Below are 19,259 nucleotides of genomic sequence, written 5' to 3' on the forward strand. Positions count from 1 at the left end.
TTATATCTAAGAATACCTATGGGGAACACCTAAACTTATTTCTTCTTGTTATTTTAACAAATAACCACCATGAGTATGATGTAAAGTAATACAACTAAATTCTAAAGAGCAAGCCCCTGAAAACAATGGGAATACTTTGATTTTTCTTTCTTGAGACAATAAGGCAGCTAGCTGTTTGAGTTTTCCATTGGTACAATTATATATACAATGTATCTATAAATGTGCTTACTAAAGAATTATAGTGAAAGTAGTGAGACCTGTCATCTTTATCTCTCTTTCATAACTATTCTCACATTATATGCTCATAATAAAGTAATGTAATTCCTCTAGTGTTGAAGTTATGAGAATTCTTCCATTATTACAGCTATGAGATTCCAGTTGCCATATGAGGAAATATTTCTAGGTTCCTCTATTTCTGGTTTCTAATATTTCTGGACTCCTCTGAGGAAATTTCTAGGCCTGCTAGAGTATGTTGTTCCAATGCTAATTAGTAAGGAAGGAAAGTTAGTTTAAAGAATGGAGGGAAATTCAGCTAGAAAGATACAAAAAAGGAAAAGAAAGAAATATAAATATCAATACCCTTAAGGGAATCATTAATTAAATAGATATGCACAACTGACCAAAGTGTACATAATAAATGAATGCTTGGTTCTCAGTCTTAATGGAAGAACCTTTATCATCGTCTATTTTCACTAAGGTTCAGAGAGTGTGAAAGAAGGGATGGTAATTGCAATAAAGTTTCTGGACATGGCGGACCTCTGCATTCATGACCTGACTGCAGATGTGGCTGCTATCACCTGTACAGGAAATAATCAAGTCATTTACCGTTCTAGAGTAGAGAAGGAGGACTCACCTCTAACTGAAGACAATGGGGAGGGGGGAGATGGCTGTAATAGTGTTAAGAGAGTCAATGTCATTTAACATGATAGGGAGATCAAACCAAAGTGGATATATCCAGACACCCATGAGAGTAAAGGAAGCACTCAGTGGGTACTGAGAGACTAAGAAAAAAAAATGAGTAGCATAATAGTAGACATAAATTTTGGGAGAGGATATCAGAAGGGTGGGAGTAGTTGCAGAGAAGAAAAGGTGTAGATAGAATCTAAATATAGTATATTCATACATAGAATTACTACAGAGCATGTAATAAAAAAGAAAGCCTTTGGGAAATTAATATATATTGAGTCTGGATTTTCTAAGTGATAGTGTACTGATGGATTAGAAATCCTACAGTAGGAATTAATCACTTTGGTTTTAATCAGCAGCTCTTTATTCTTCTGTGAAGTAAAGGGCAGTGGCATCTAGTTTGGGTTTCAAATTGTTCTACTAAGATCCAATGGTTCATTGACAAATGAAGTTTCTGTCCTGATGTCTGCCAACATTAATTATTGATGAAAACATCATCCACGCTCCAAACTGTGATCAGAACCTCCATAAACCTATATAAAAATATAATTCACCACCACTAGGTAATATCAGACTTCATGAATGTATCATAATTTAGATTTGGGTGAGAAGTCAAGTAGATGGCATATCTTCGTGTTATGCTTTTATAACATGATCTGAAAGAAAACTCCTGTGTTTTTTTATCTCTATTATCATTTTTTTAGTCACAGATGATCATATCTGTTAGCTTCCTTAGAACTGAGGATATAGACGAGAGACAATGCAGTGATCTAGGTTCAGTCATTACAATGCTAGATACTTTTTTTTCTAGCTATATCATCACCTATATTTAATTTCTAAGTTATACAACTACATGTTTTGTGGAATATGGTTTTTTTGTATTCTATATTCAGTTGCTGAAGACTGTGCTAGAGATATAGTTATACTCCATATGCTAGCAATGTCATGATCATTGAACCATCTCCTGTATTTCTACTGTGTAAGGAATGTTCCCCAATTATCTCTGATTGGTTAATAAATAGCTGTTCAGCCTAAGACTAGGTGGAGGGGACAGAAACACTGAACTTACAATTCCAGCCAGGGATCCCAGGGAGAGCAGAAATATACAAAGATCATGAGAAGCGATGTTTGACCATGAGGCTGAAGGTTCAGAGGGAGTTTTGATGAAATGGTAGCCAAGTCATTTTTCTATGAGGAAACACATGGAATAGAAGAAGCTAGAGAGACATTCAGAAAGCATGTAAAACAGTATCTGTGGCTGGGAGATAACTTAAAGGGCTAGAATAGATAAATATCTACTGGCCAGTGAGAGAGCTTAAAGCTAGTTAATAAACTTAATAGGACTTTGTGTCAATGATTTGGTAGCTAGAACAGGTGATTACATACAGCTATCGTCTATAAATTATGATTTTATCTGGCACACCAAATTCAGGAAAGAAGTTAAAACAGAATCCAAATGTAGACAGAAATCCAATCTTAGTAAGAACCAAGTTTAGAGCCTGAAAATTTCCAGGTAAAATACACAAACAAGCATTCTCCAGAACAGATTTTCCTAGGTCAGTCCCTTTGTTTGTTTACCTGTTTGTTTTCTAATCTTTAATCGTTTTTTACAGTCCACTTGTTATCCCCTTTCTGTCCTTCAACGGTTCCTTATTCCATTCCTCCTCCCCATCTCCAAGAGGTTGTCCCCATACACCCACATTCCCCACACACCCAGTGAGGCCTCTCCAGTCCCTGGAGCCTCACATCTCTCAACAGTTAGGTGCTGCTTCTCTCACTGAGGCCAGACCTGGCAGTCCTCTGCTCTATACGTGTTGGAGTCCTCAGACCAGCTAGTGTATGCTGCCTGGTTAGTGACTCAGTGTCTGAGAGATCTTAGCGGTCCAAGTTTCCTGAGACTGCTGAACTTCCTATGAGATCTCCTTCTTCCTCAACTTCTTGAAGCTTTTCCCTAATTCAACCACAGGGAACCCCTACTTTAGTCCATTGGTTGAGTGTAAGTTTCTGCTTTTGTATCAGTCAGCTGCTTGTTGGGCCTCTCAGAGGGCAACCATGATAAGCTCCTTTCTGTAAGTATGCCACAGCATCAGTAAAAGTGTCAGGCCTTAGAACCTTTCCTTGTGATGGGTCCCAGTTTGTTCTGGTCGCTGGACTTCCTTTCCCTCAGTCTCTACTCCAATTTTGTCCCTGCAGTTCTTTTAGACAGGAGCAATTGTATTTCTTTCGTTAACGTTAAAGTACAATTTCAAACATTTTTATTTTACCTAATCATAAGTTTGGCTGCATTTGGTTTTCTTCTGTGTGTCTGTGTGTCTCTGCAATTCAACTCAGACCTGTATGTCTAGCCATTTACCTTTGATCAGAAGGAGAGACATTTCTGGATTTTGAACGACTCTGGTCTTAGACTAGCACACATTTCTGGAGTCTGATTCAGCCCATGTGTCAACCTGTGCTGGACTGCCACTTACCACATCATGCCAAGCCTCCATGATTCAGGAATTGTGGTCTAAAATTTCTATCACTTTTGGCACCAGCCATAGCTCACAAAGTAACATGACACCCAAATCTTATTGTCTAGCAGGAGCTCTTTCAAATACTTTTGTGAATGTTATTCTCTTAAAGTGACTAAACAAAACTCTGACCCAGAACAGACACAAAGAGACATACAGAAGAAATCAAAATGCAGCCAAACTTATAAGATAATATAAAAAATGTTTAAATTATACTTTAATGCTAAAGAAATATACTGGGTATAAAATATCATAGACTGTTTAAAATTGTTTTGAACTTAATGATATGAAGCCCTTAAAATTAAATAATATTAACAATAATTCCACAGAGGAAACAATTTGGAGGAAATTATATACAGAAAAATATTTTAAGTTTAGAAATCAGTAAGAGAGAAATAAGTAAATATAAGATAAAGTTTCCATAGAAAGAAGAGTGATAGAAAAACAAAACAACATCTTAAAGGAAAGGAGAGAGAAAGGAGAAGAAAGTAAGGTCTCCAGAGAAAGGGAGAAGAAAGCAAAATGAAATTATCTCTTAAAACAAAAAGAGAAAGAAAAAGAAGGTGAAGTCATTAAAGAAAGGAGAGTTAAATAAAAATAGGGTAGAGCCTCCAAAGTTCAGAGAAAGAGAACTAAAGTGAAGTCAGATAAGAAAGAAGAAAATTAGAGGGATTTCAAAAGGAAAATTCCATATGAAATTATGGAAAACAACTATAGAAGATGGCATTTAGAGCTCATATAGCTTTATTTTGACTATCAGCATAAAACAATTATGTGTTCACTAATGACCAGACTTTTATTTATCCTCTTTAAGAAAGATCATAATAAAGTAGATCAAGAGAAGGAGAGGACTTGAAGATAGACTGCTAGTTTATAGGCATTAGAAGAGAGATTAGAAAATTCTTTAAATCAGAATATATAGTCTTCAAAAGAATCCAATCTGGAACCTATAGCCACAGTAGAAAGGGTAGGCCATGTGATCAAAATCCTCAAAGGCTGGAGGATATAGAATGGCAACCCATAGAGACTCTGAATCTGGTGAAGGCATGAATGTCTCCAGCTAGGACTTGAGCTATTAATAGCCAATATTTCTTCTTGGCTACAAAGTCCTTAAGACTTATCACGCCATCCTTTCAAATGCTATGGATAGAAATTTATATTACAGTTTTTATAACCTTCTGAATAGACTTTATAAAGTTTGATGCCTTTTTCCTGCTCAAATAAAGAGCAGAGAATCATTTTTTAGCTAGATTGTGCACAACACAAATTCTGTACTTATGTTATTGCAGAAATGCATATTACCTGTGAAAATGTATATGTTTACAGACACCAATGAAATTCAAGTGATCCTGACAAGATTTACCTTGAGGATGCCAAAAGGATGGTGAGATGATGAGACACATTTATTCCAGTATCTTGTTTGATCCTACCTCAGACTGCCTCAATGTTCTTTTCTCAAAAACTGGCACCCAGGTCAGTGTCAAAGAAGCTAGCTAGAGTCTAGGCTCTCAGAGTGTTTCAATAGAGACTTAAGATGAGCCCTGTATGCAGAGACTGGGCAAAAATGTTGTAACTAGCTTTTCTTTGGGTCCCACCTGGAACAGCTCCCCCCCCAAAAAAAATACACCCAGATAGCAGGAAGCAAATTCCAAGAGAATGCTATTTCGTTCCCAAAATGGTGCTAGATGGTTTTGGTCATTCACTAGGTAATACATATTTATTGTAGTTTAATGAGAATTGGTTACAAGTTGTTAATGGTATTGGTCAGGGAGAAGCAATGTAAGGGAGATTAGATTCAATAATCTCTCTGTCTCTCTCTCTCTCTCTCTCTCTCTCTCTCTCTCTCTCTCTCTCTCCTCAATACTTCTTTCTCTCCTATCTATTGTTAGGAATTTTATTGTTATAAAAGGGGAGAGAGGATTAAAGGGAAAGGGTGTAATATAAAAAATATGTTAAAGGATAGATTATAGAATCTAGTTTTATACCAAAAAGCATTAATAAACCAAATATTTTACATTTGGTATAGACTGTGTATCGATACAGATTTTAGATTACATTATATTAACATTGTATTTATATTTTAACTCTTGATTAAGGTATTATAACTCATAAAACACATTTAAAAATACAATGTGAAGTTCTAGTTTTCTTGAAAGCTGCTTTTGCCAACTGTGTGGGAAAAATAATAGTCTATCAAACTTACAGTCATACTAGATACTACTTTAGTGCTCTGCGCTGGCTCCAAACTCAGATAATATTTACTCCTCAGGACTCTGATGGGGTTGAAGACTAGATAGCTATAGTTTCACATTTAAGCTTATACTGTTTAGGATCTGAAAAATATTTTAAAGCCTTAGAAGGCACACTTGTTTATATATACAACTTATGCTAGACAATAATATATGTACAGAAGTAACTCACTAAGATAGGATAAATAATAGAGGACTCTTTACAAGGTTTCCAAATACAAACGGAGAATACATTGTGAATCTAATCTTTACTTAATGAGTTTTCATAATTTTTACTATTATATGTTGTCTATTAATGATAATAAACATTTTATTGGACAAAGGGGGGGAAATGTTTGCGATGACTTTATACACTGTATATTCAATTGTTGATTTCTGTGCCAAGATCTGCTAACATTTCAAATGTTAGCATTGTCATGATTATTGAACTATCCCCTGTATCTATGTTGTGTAAAGAATGTTTCCTAATCATCTCTAACTGGTTAATAAAGACATGATCAGCATACGACTTAGCAGAGGAATTAAGAAAGCTGAAATTTTGACCCCAGCCAGGGTTCCCAGGGAGATAGTAGGTAGCGAAAGACCAGGAGAAGTGAAGAAGTGACCATGAGGCATAGAGTCCAGAAGGAGTCAAGACCAGTAGGTCCATAAGGGTTTTGCCATGGGGACACACATGGGACAGAGAAAGCCAGGCCAAGGCTAAAATTGCAAGTCATGTAGCACCTGTGGATGGGAAATAGATAGCTTATAAGACTAGAGTATACAAATATTTGTCTAGTCATAGATCTTAAAGCTTGTTAATAAACCTACTGGGTCTTTGTGTCAATTATTTGGGAGCTAAAATGGAAACAAGTAAGTGTATCATCTGCAAATTACAGCCTACAGTATTTATGAAGTTTTGTGTCACATGTATAACTCCAAACTGAGCATCTTTACAAGAAATAGAAAATAATTTACATAACACATTCCTTTACCTAATTTATGGCACAAAATGTATGCTCTGTGTAGATAAGTCTTTTGTACTCAAGCATAATATCAAAAGCAAAATCTCTTTACTTTGAAACATTATGAAATATTTTTAGCTAATAACTAACTATAGTTTCTAGGGATGTAGTTTAGTTATAGATGTAGTCTAATTGTCTTCCACACAAGAAGATATGGATTTGGTTCCCAGCAACCTTTTCAAACAGCTGTAGTGTATAGTGCCTATAAGTCTATCTCTCTCAAGGTAAGGAGGAAGATAAAGAAGATTACCAACAGTGTTTTAAAAGGGCTTTATTTTGCTTTTAGAAACATAACATGTACACATTTTGTCCATTACTGGCACAATATCTTGACATAACTTACAACCTCAAATATTGGGAGGTAGATGTAGAAGGGTTACTTTGGCTTACAAGTCACCATGGATCTCAGCACAAGAGAACATCACAAGAATAACTGGAAAATAAGTGCAAATTCTACACTGCATTGATACAACACTTAGCTTTTATTATTCAGTTTACAATAATTCTATTTTTCAGATACTTAAGACTTTCTTTTTTCCAGGGTTTATTCAACTATATATTTTAATGTCTACCTAGTTAAATGTTAAATATCCCACATTTCTTTCTGATTTGCTCCCAGACTTTTGTTTGTTTGCTTTATTTTTTCCTGTTTTATGCTTTATGTCTTACAAACCCATCCCAACTGGATGTCATTGGAAAATCTGACATAATGGTTAAGACCAACAGTGCCATTTTATATCAAAAGCACCCTCACTGTTGACGACAGAGATAATTATAATACAAGTCATCAATAAGAAGCAGAACAGCACTTTTGCAAAATGCTTAACATACAATATTCACATTTCTCAAGATTTGATGACAACATTTATTGTAGAAAATAATATTCCCATACAAGAGTTTCATGGGAGAACCGTGAATTCAATTATTCAATAATGATTGGTTCATCTATTTTTATATTAAATTGGTATAATCCAGCTTAAGATTCATTTTTATATTTTTCTATAACAAAAGTGCCTTCAATATTTTTTCCTTAGACAGATTAGCATGTGTATGTAACATAATGCCATTAATCTGTGCTATGTATGCTCACAAAACTCGTCTTCCTAGTTATGTGGCAGCATCCTCATGAAAATGCTAATAATATGAGTTGCATCAATAAGTTTATTAACTAACATAACTAATAAAATTATAATTTAGCTGACGTGCTTGCTTTATAGAAACACTGTAACAAAATATTTGAGAAAATCCATTGCGAATCAGAGAGATTTGTTTTAACTTCTGTTTAATTTTTGACTGTTTTTGCTGGAGAATGAACCTCTTCTCCAAACTGTAAGTCAAGTGACCAAGACTTTAGTTCAGGGATTTAGGAAGCTTTTTAAAATCCAAACCATGATATGCAGAATATTTTCAAATAATATTATATAGTTGAACTAGTACCATACAATATAAAGATTTTATATTGTAGTTTACACACTTTCTTTATTGATGGTTTTGTGATATTTCCACTTCATGAAGAGTGAACTTGACACTAAGATGATATGTTCTAATGTCTCTCTCTTCTTTACTCCAGAATAAAATTTGAATAGAGACCTCCATTGCTATCTGACTTCCATCTCTACTGAAATTGGGGATAAAAACAAGACTACAATGGTAATAAAACAACAGCTACAACAAAAATAGTTTTTGTTTGTTTTTTCATAACAAATATAGAGTAATAAGATTTAAAGGGCATTTCTAAAATTCCATGATTTTCTTCATATCATTAAATTTATGAGAAGTAGGGATGTTGGCTTGTATGGAAAGGACAAATGAGCACAATATGGCTTCTGTTGAGGATTTATGATGTGTACTTAGAGTTTATGACAACAACATCAGTCACTGCCTGAGTCAATCTGAATAAAATGTTAGATACCATTTGTTTCTCATCAAACTACCTGTGTGCTTTTCAAATGTCATTTTTCAAGATTTATACATCGGGTTTGTGTCATAATAAAAACAAAAATATTTCATGGTTATAAAGGAACACTCAAATAAAGTCCTATTCCTATTTTAATTTTGTGGAATCCACCTTGCATGTTGAGCTATGTTGTGAGTTTCTGACAAGGTAATAATATTCAATTCAAAGAAGTCCAAAACATGATAAATTAGAGTGATCATAAGTAAAAGTATAACTCAATATTAATTGTTGACATTGCCATCTTTTATCTGGCAGACCATATTCAAGCATCCTTCCCAAATTTATGAAGATCTAGTTTTGTTTTAGGTTAAGTGTTTTACAAAATCTCACTGATGGTTTTCATTGTTCTCTATAGTTATTTTTTTATCATATTATAGACTCATCATGGATCCATTCTATCAACTGTGCACTGTATGTCTAATGATACATATTGGTCCTGTCAAAATTAAGTTCTAATGGTGGATATAAAGTATATCATACTAAGATTATTCTATTATACCATTAAAATCTCTTTAAATATTTTGTTTTAATTTTTATTTAAGGTTTATGAGTGTTAGCTTGATTATATGGGTATGTAGATGCCAGAAGTATTCAGATTCTCTGGAACTGGAATTATATATGGTTGTCAGCCACCATAGATGCAAAAAATACCCTAAAGCTGGCCTTCTGCAGTGTATCAAATATTTTAACCATGAAGTCATCTCTCCATTCCCCGAAATCTTAAGTGTAATGTAAACTATCAGATTATGTAACAACCAATTACTATGTTTTATAAAGCTATTATTGTACTAACAACTTTACAAAACATAATATTATTTATTAGGAAAGTACTTCAATAAAAAATTTAGTAAATAAATCAAGCTTAATTTAAAATGAATCACATATTTTAGTCCAAGTTGAGGAGAAATAATATTGTCTAAGAAACCAGTTGGTATTATTGTTTTGTATATTTTTATATATTACATAGTTACTATATAGCAACTTGCCTGCTCATTACATTTATTATAAAAGAGAAGTTCCACACTAAATCAATTCAAGGATTAAGGACACTTTCTTAGACTTAATGGCTTTATTCATCCTTATTACTATTGACTTGATCTTAAGACTTCTCTTCTGTAAAGTAGAGTCATAGTAGAGGGTTAACTACATTAATCATTCAGTTTTGCCAGTTAATTATCTAAATCTTATTTAATCCTTTGCAAATGTGTACATTTGAAATAATCCGGTGCCTAATTCATTTAAAGTTAAAGAAGTGTGATGTAGTGCATAAGTTATTCCACCAGTGAGAATCTTGAGGATATTTTACTTTTGGCAAAGTGGTTTTTAAAAAATATTTGAAGATGCAACTTTTCAAACTCACATAAAATATGCACCTCCCTCCCTGGATAATCAAGAAGGTATTTAGAAGTTGAATCTACTTCATCCAAAATGATTAAAGTATAGACCAATTCGTCAGTCCTCTAGGAGCATTTACATTAACACTAAAATTGCATTTTTAAAATGTTGTATCTCTTCTACCAAGTGTTCCTGTATTATCCCTGAAGTCCAGCAGAAATACCAGAATGCAATTTTAGGAGTGAACAACCTCTGTAAACAATATCCATTTCTAATTTTAAGAAGACAAATGAAAAAAATAGAGAAGGTAACTTTCACAGCCATTTAAGCACTGTTATGTAAAAATAAGTTACCATGTCTTCAGTCAACAATTAGCTAAAACAAGGCACATAAAATTCAACATCTCAAATTTTAGTAAAAAATTGTTTGGTAAGTGCAAATATAATATGTGTATTTCCTCAATTGTCTCACTATATCATGTGTTTCATCTGCATACATCTTCCTGAGACTGAGGTAAATGGTTATTCAAGAAGAGAACAAACAGGAGGCATATTTTGTCGTGGCATCAGGTAACTAAAGCAAAATTTGGAGTAGAAATAGGGGTAGGCAAGCTATGCTCAAGAAGGGATTAATGTGTATAACTGGATAATATACAGAATTGCTTTACAAAAATTTAACTGGATTATGTAATCAGTACTCACTATTTAAAAGACGAGTTGTGATTACCTAAGAAAATGATGGAACATATCTAAGATAAGTGGTTGTTTTATTTTTCTACATTTGTTTTTAGTTTAGTTTGGTTTGGTTCTTGGCTTTTGTTTCGGTTGTTGTTTGTTCGTTCTTTTTAAAATACAGAGTCGGGACTATCATCCAGATAAGTGTGATAGGTGTTTGGCTTTGCTCTTGGGCCCCTAGTTCCTTTTACTTAACTTCAGCCCTCCGCAGACCCTCCCACAGAGAGATCTATGGTAATCAGTCACCTGAGAACAGTGCCTCTGGGCTCTCCCACATGTAGATGAGGCATCTCCAAGCTCTCAGACCAAGCCAATAGGGATTATATGCTGCCAGACCCTAACCCTTCCCAAAACTGTATATAAGAGCCCTATTCAGGAGAAGTAAATTGTGTACAAGAATCATCCTGTTGTTCGAGAGCTTCTGTCTCTAGAGCCATAACACTTGGGAAGAGATCTACTCTCCCGAAATGCCTTAAGGACCCTCTCCTCCTTGCTAGCTAGCCAGCTTCTCACTGGCCCAACCCGGACCAGCTCAGTGCAGAGAGACAGGTGCAGCACCTGTGAGCAACAGCAGAGATGCAGGCTGAGGCAGCAGCCGAGACAGGGGAGGCGATTCTCCCTCCTTGCTCACACTCTATCCCCTTAGCCTGGACCCTTGCACCAGGCTAGGCCGGAGATCTTCATGGGAAATCCTCTGGAACAGGGACCCACATCACAGGACCAAGGTTCTTCCTTCCCATTGATGCCTGACAAGGCCATCCTCTGTCACAAAAGCATCTGGAGCCATAGGTCCCTACATGTGTACTCTATGATTAGTGGTTTAGTCCTTGAGAGCTCGGGGAGCTTTGGGTGGTTGATATTGCTGTTCTTCCTATGGGATTGCAAATCTCTGCAGCTCCTTCAGTTCTTTCTCTAACTTCTCCATTGGGGACCCAGAGCTCAGTTCAATCGTCTATGAACTTCCTCCTCTGTATTTGTCAAGCTTTGGCAGAGCCTCTCAGGAGGCAGCTATATCAACTCCTATCAGCATTTTGTGCCAAAAGTTTGTGGGTGTGTTGGTGTCCTTGTCCCTCCACTCAAGGATCTGTCTGGCTACAGGAGGTGGCCTCTTAAGGTTTCAAGTCCCTATTGTGAGACATCTTGGCTAAGGTCAGCTGCATTGACTCCTGAGAGCATCCTCGAACTCAAGAATCTGAGACTTCTGAAAGATTTCCTCCCAGATTCATTCTCCTGGCTCTCTAGGTCTCCCTCTTGTCTTTCCACAAACCTAGTACTGCCCCTCTATTATCTTCCCCCTCTTCTCTCCCACCCACTTCCCTCCTTGCCCCTGTCACCTATGATTACTTTATTCCTCCTTCTACGTGGAATTCAGGCATCCTCAGTCTGGCCTTTCTTCTTGTTTACTCTTTCACATGGTCTGTTGAGTGTATCACAGGTATTCTGTACTTTATGGCTAATATGTACTTATAGTACATGTACACCTCGAATATCCTTTTGGATCTGAGTTACCTCACTCACAATGATATTTTTTATTTCCATCCATTTGCCTACAAAATTCATGATGTGCTTGTTTTTAATAGCTGAATAGTATTCAATTGTGTATATAAACCACATTTTCTGTATTTAGTTGAGGAATATCCGGGTTGTTTCTAGATTCTGGCTGTTACAAATAAAGCTTCTGTAAACATAGTGGAGCATATGTCCTTACCATGATACATTCTTCATTGAGAAAAAAAATACTAGCATTGATTTAAACAGCTTTCTCTCAGATTTATAATTTACAGTGATGGCTTCAGCGGATGAGTAAACAGTCTTGTGCACTCATCCTCAGGATATACAGATCTATGCCACTTCCTTGTATGTGTTAGGATGAAGTTGTGTTAATTCAAGACAAAAACATTTTAGCTTTACTAGAAGTATGTGTCTAGGAACACCCAAACTATTCAAGCAGTCAAGATAATCTGTCCTTGATTACCCTTGAATCTCTAATATCCTCCAGATGACTAATCTGTGTGTGAGAAAAGAAGTTGGGTGCATTTACCATTTTCTTATGGTTTGCAAGCTTCAAAACTTGAGTGTCCTTCTGTCATTTGAATTAGAGGAAATTGTACTCTATGAGGGAGCACCACAGAATTATCTAACTGCCTCATTGTAGCTGAAAAGTATATGTATGCTTGTTATGGTAGTTTTAGCACTGTGAGTACACAAAGACAGACACAGCTGTATACATATATGTGAACATACAAATAAATAAATAAATAAATAAATACATATATATGTATAGATGGATCTGTATATATATTCACATAATATATACATATGTGTATATATAGATATATAACATGAATGCAAACAAATATATATGCACACACGTTTTTGCCATGTGTGGCTTGTCACTGGAATTATATACAATTTGAAGTCATGAGAAATTAGCCCATATGATTGTTTTAACCATGAGAGTATTAATTGATGCTCTGAATAAAGTTGGCTATTACATGAGTCTTTAGCCCACTTCATTTGTCATTTCCATTTATCTCCCAGATCCCAGCAATTCTAGAGTAGTGACAGATAAGATCTCGTCTTATTTGAGCAAAGGAGAGGTTATCATGGCATGAATTGATGCATAATATTACATTTATTATTTCACATTAATTTAGCATTTTTTAACTTAACATTTTTATTGTCTCGAGGCAAACAAATTCTATCAGGTAGAATACAATATAAAAAATACCAAGTTGAATTTGTGACTGCTTAAGTGTACTGTTTTCTATATTTGAATATAATAGTAAGCTCTATAATAGAGAACAAAAACTAGCTGTCCTGGTTTAGTTGGGTAAAACATTCTATTGTTTGTAAAATGTTTAATAAATAAATGTTATAATGCTGTGTGCAATATCATGTCAGGAATTATGCTGAAGATTTGATCTATTAGTATATCCAAAATTTGGATGACTGTAAAGTCACAGTGCTAAACCCGTTTGACCTTTAAAATGAGGTAAGCATAGATTCTATGTGTAGCAAACCTGCAGTCTCACATGACTGAGTACTGGCCATAAAATTCAATTGACTGTATTGAATAAATTGCTATAAGTTTAAAGCCAAGACTAACAAGACCTAAATGCCAAGATACAGTAAAAACTTGTAAGTTCATATAAAGAGATAATAATCTCTCTCTCTCTATATATATATGCATACATACATATTTTTGGTGTACATATACATGTGTTTATTTACATGTACTTGTATTACGGATCTATTGTTACATATTCATGCATATATAAAATATAAATTTATATATCTATATATTTAAATATATGTTTATGTATTGAAATTAATCATCTTAATATTTAAAACAGGATTATTTATTTTGTAATCTGTAAATAATAAAGATTAAAATGATGTTATAATTATCAGATAAATGAAACTTGTGTATATAGTTTTAAATTTTAATGTAGTTTTGCTTGTTGCTTTATAAATAGAATCACACAACAAAGCTAAAAGCTATTTTGTCTACTTCCCTGTCAGCCATCCCACAATGTCTCTTGCTATGTTGTATCTGGGCTACTCCTAGCCCAACTGGCTGGCTTTTATGGCCATGCACTCAGGATGCATCTATTGTACAGTGCCTTCTTCCTTCTTTCTTTTTCCTGCTTTCTTCTTCCTAGTCTCTGCCTCAGACTCCAAGCCTGGGAACCAAAGTACTGCCTACTTTCCTTATTCTCTGCTTCAGACTATACATACCTTTAATCAGCCAATAATTTTACATTAAGGAGCAAGTTTGCACAACAAAATGTGGCATACATGAGAAGTCATTCATCTTGGGACAACTAGAACTTGGAACACAGAATTTAGCATTACAGTACTTAGCAACAGACCAATCCTCATCATGGCAGTGAGTTACTCAGTGGTAAAAATATTGGTCATTCACTCCTTGGACATTTAATTTAATCCCTAAAATATAAGAATATACTATAGAAAGACATTCGTTGGCTGAAAGTTGTCCTCTCACTTAAATACATTTTTCATGGCAGGTATGGCCTCACAAAAACATTCATGCACACATATCACAAATAAAAAACAACAACAACAGAAAAAAAAGTCCATGAGACAGATGGCTTCTAAAGTCATGTATAAGATGTGACCAGAAGCAGAAGTTAATGATTAGACAAGTCTGTAGACAAAAGTCTGAATTACTTAATACCCCAAAAAGTGTGAACACATTCAATGTAATGGGACCACCATAATTCCAAACAATGATACAAATCTGAATTCAGATTTGAAGTTACTATCTCTGTTTCAGAAACATGACTGTCTATGCAGGAACATGATTTCAGATATTTTTATAGAATAGAAAAGTTATATACATGAATCATGCCAGTTCATACCACCATCCTGATCCAGTTCTTCAATCACAATCTCTAAAACCAGTGTTGAAATCTGAAGAGCTTAAGTCCAAACTCTTCATGCAGGGCAGAATAACCATGGCTGCTTCTAAATAACAATACCTAGTATTGCTGCTGAGAGCCCAAATGAGACTGCACTGGGTGTCAGCCTAACTCAGACTGACCATTCACTTGTCTTTAAAGGTACACTTTATCAACCAAGGAACTTAAGTGCTTCATCTGACCTAACTCTGTATTAACCAGTAAGATATTGGTTTCCCTCAGCCAACCCAAAAATATCATGAAGTCATCATCCTTCCCACAAATACAGGACAAAGGAAAAAAGATTCTGGAAAGGATCTGGCTACAGTCTTCCTTGTGTCACATCTAATTAATTATCTAAATGTCTCAAAGGCTTCACACCTTTCTACTCATATCTTTTTGCTCATCTGATCTCAAAAGTAAACATATTAGAGAATTCAGGATTATCTTAGTTAAGTTTTAAATGTGTTAAAAACAATTATGAAGTTCCTTTTCCTTTATAAACAGTATATATTAACTGCAAGTAACTCTAGACTTACATGCCTTTATATAGGTCATGACCTCGGATGACATATTCACTCAAAGGGAGGGTCAGTTCATCCCATCAGTTCAGTTCTTTATACCAATGTTCCTATTATGAAAATAATCCCTTGACATAGATATAGACGATATAGAAGATATAGATAGAAGGTGCATGACATACATACATTATTACCTAGGAATTTCTAAAATGCATTCATTCTATCATAGTGCTATCCATTTCTTGTTCCATCATAATTGTAATGGGTTTTTCATTGTTATATCTTCAGTTCAATGTTTTAAGGTTTCCTCAGAAATTATTTATCTTTTTAACATAGTCTAGAAAAGCAGCCAGAGGAGAAAAGACTGGGAGAAATTAGAGGACCAGAATTGATAAGCCTCATGATGTTTTTGCTTCTGCATTCTTGCCTGATTTCTGTTGGCATCTGATGTTCAACCAGCTGTGCCTGTCTCTAGGGATGCTTTCTTTGAGGCACAATCCTGACTTTATTCTCAGAGTCCATGATAGACCCATGCCTTTAACTGCATAAAGTCCAGGATTTGTTTTATAGACGCTCACAATACTCTCATTTCTTTTTAAATTTTTTGAGACTATAATGTAAACAAAACATTTTTCCTTTCCCTACCTTCCTCCAGTCCCTCCCTTATGTCACTCCCCACTTTTTCAATTCCATGTCATCCCTTTACATTGTTATTACATACATGTATTTATTTATATAAGTATATATTACTAAATATACATTTCTTTTTCTTTTTTCATTCCCTGTTTTATTTTTAAGAAATCTATGACTTTGGATGTACATTTATGGTTTTCATTAAAAATGTTACAGTTGCAGATCTATGGAGACACCACATCAATTTCTTACTAATACATTATCTTGGTGCCTGCTCTCTCCTCTTAATTCCCCATTGGGAAGTGCCATGAGGATGTAGTGTCAGCGATCTTATAGAGAGATTTTTCACTCCAGGAATGAAAGTCTGTGGTATGCTTGTAAAATGTCACAGATGCAGTATTTGTTAGAACTTAAAGGGGTACATTGTCATATCTCTCTGGATGAGGAATGATAAGAGGATAAGAAAAAAACTGGTTGAAAAATCCTCACTTTGAAATTATTTCAGAAATAATGCTGAGGTTTCTTTTACCTCTGCTTGGCTTATTTACTCCCACTCTAGCACATTTAAAGCAACAGGTACTCAACCACCAAGCCCCTTAGCAACCCATATTCCTCAAACCAGGAAACAGAGATATTATATCTTTTAAAGCCAATAGGCTATGTTTAGTTGACAGATCAATATTTAATTCATACTATTCTTGTGACTAAGGATGTTAGGATTTATTTTAATCAGAGTTAGCATTTGAAGTAGATTTACTAAGATTCACGTGTTATGTATTCAACTTATAAAGGTGTCTGTTTTAAATATAGCTAATGAAATGGAGAAGGAATTCACATTTATTACAGTAATTGCAAAAAGACTGTTTTTAGCAGAACAATATCTTTTTATTTGAAGGAATGATGGAAAGAGAAAATTATTTAAAAAACAACAACAACAAAAAAACCACATTGCATTATCCTGGAATCTCCACTCATTTGCATGATTCAGATGTAAGATTTGGATATTTTCCATACTCATTGAAACTGTATTTTCATGCTGTCTTACATTAATAAAAAATTGGTTAACCAAAATGTAGTGTAATCACATGTACAATAAATACTATTCCACCATGAGATGGAGATTCTGAACTCAAGAGCCGAATCTTGTTTTTTTTTTTTTAATAACATTACACTAAATGGAAAAAAGCTGTTGCAAAAGTCCAGACCCCTCATGAGCTTACTCATAGGAATGGGGTATGTGTAGAATCTGGAGAAAGTTGCAGCATAAGGGAATATAGGAGAAGCTGCTGACCTACTATATACTTATGTAAGAGTCAGAGTTCTGGAATTTTGTCTTAGGTAGGAAGTTGGATTTAGGTAACAGGGTACCATAAACTTCCACATTTCTTGGATCATTTAGAAGAGATTTTAAATATGTTCATGGTAAAGAAATGATTCATCTTTATTTGTCTAGTAGGATGATATTATCTTACATATTGTAGGTATGAATTTAAAACTTTGTCTATAGGTCAGGGAGATGGCTCAGAAAACATGGCCCTCACCAGATAGAGGAATAGGATTCCTGAAACTCTTGTGAAGACAGAAGAAAAGGAAACTCACAACCCTCACATATTGTTTGCAAAATTATCATCTAGCACTCCATGAATACTTACAGGCTGGGGTGTCTATCAAGTGAAAAAAGTCAGAGATTTTAATAGTATATTGTTGATGGAAATTGAGAGTATTTTTGTGGGAGTTTTTTTGTTACTTGTATACAGTTTCTTAAAATTGACAGAAAGATTTGATGAGAAAGATCAAGGGACACAAAACATTGGCTTTGGTTTCTTTTACTATTTTTTTTTTTGATGTGGTGGTGGCGGTATTGGTGTTTTGTTGATTTTGTTGTTTTGTTATTTTAATTTTGTTTCCTTATTTGTTGGTTTGGTTTGATTTGGTTTGGTTTGAGTAGAATAAAAGAAAAATAGCCTTCCTCTGAGGAAAGAGCCTTTTTCCACTTCAGGACCATGGCTTTTAAAGAATAATATGGTGACCCTTGAGGTAGACACTCAGCAGAATTGTTAAACAACTGCTTTTTTTAAAAAAAAAATATATATATATAACATTAGTTTTAATAATGGGCTTATTCCAATCATATAAAAGTGCTCTTTCACATATTTTTTCTAGAATTTGCAATAAAATCCAATTTAAATATACTCTGATTGCAAATTTACTGCATAATATTGGATCAATGCTGTAACAATTAGCACCACAGACACAGTAGTTTACAACAATCCCAATTTTATTGCAGTTCTTGAGGTCAGAATTTCAAAATGACTTTCAATGGGCTATTCTGATGCTGCCTACAGGTTGATTCTATATAGAATCCATAACCTCTGGAGTCAATGGTGTGCCTTGGTTCCTGATCTCACCATGCATTACTTCTGTTGTCACACTGCATTCTTGATATTTTGTCTTTCTGATATAGAACCGCATATGTAGAATAATATTCTTGACCCAGGGTTCTGAATTTACTCAAATTTGCAACATTTTGTTTGACACTTAATGCAGCTTAAAACTTGTTATAGGATTCAGAATACAAAAGTGTGTGAATAGGGTTCTAGTTTCATTCTGTTGTCATGATAAAATATTCTGATGAAAAGGAGCATACAGGGGAAAGGAGTGATCCAGTTTGCACTTCCAGATACCATCATTAAGAGATATCAGATTAGGAATTAACACAGGAACCTGAAGTAGAATCTATGGAGAAACATTGCTTGCTGGCTTGCTCACAGTCTTAGTCTTACCTATCTTTCTTACATTGCAAAGGACAATTGGGTAGGAGTGCTGCTGCCACAGGGACTGTGCTCTGCAATATCAACTAGTAATCAGTACAATTCCCCAAACATGTTCAAAGACCAGTCTAGTCTATCTAGTCTATCAGACTTCGATTCCTCCATACTGTGTCAAGGTGATCATTAGTGCAACTAGAAGATACAGGCTTTGTTAA

Source organism: Grammomys surdaster, unplaced genomic scaffold (genome assembly GCF_004785775.1).
Source record: "Grammomys surdaster isolate TR1022 unplaced genomic scaffold, NIH_TR_1.0 62, whole genome shotgun sequence".
Taxonomy (NCBI): Eukaryota; Metazoa; Chordata; class Mammalia; order Rodentia; family Muridae; genus Grammomys; species Grammomys surdaster.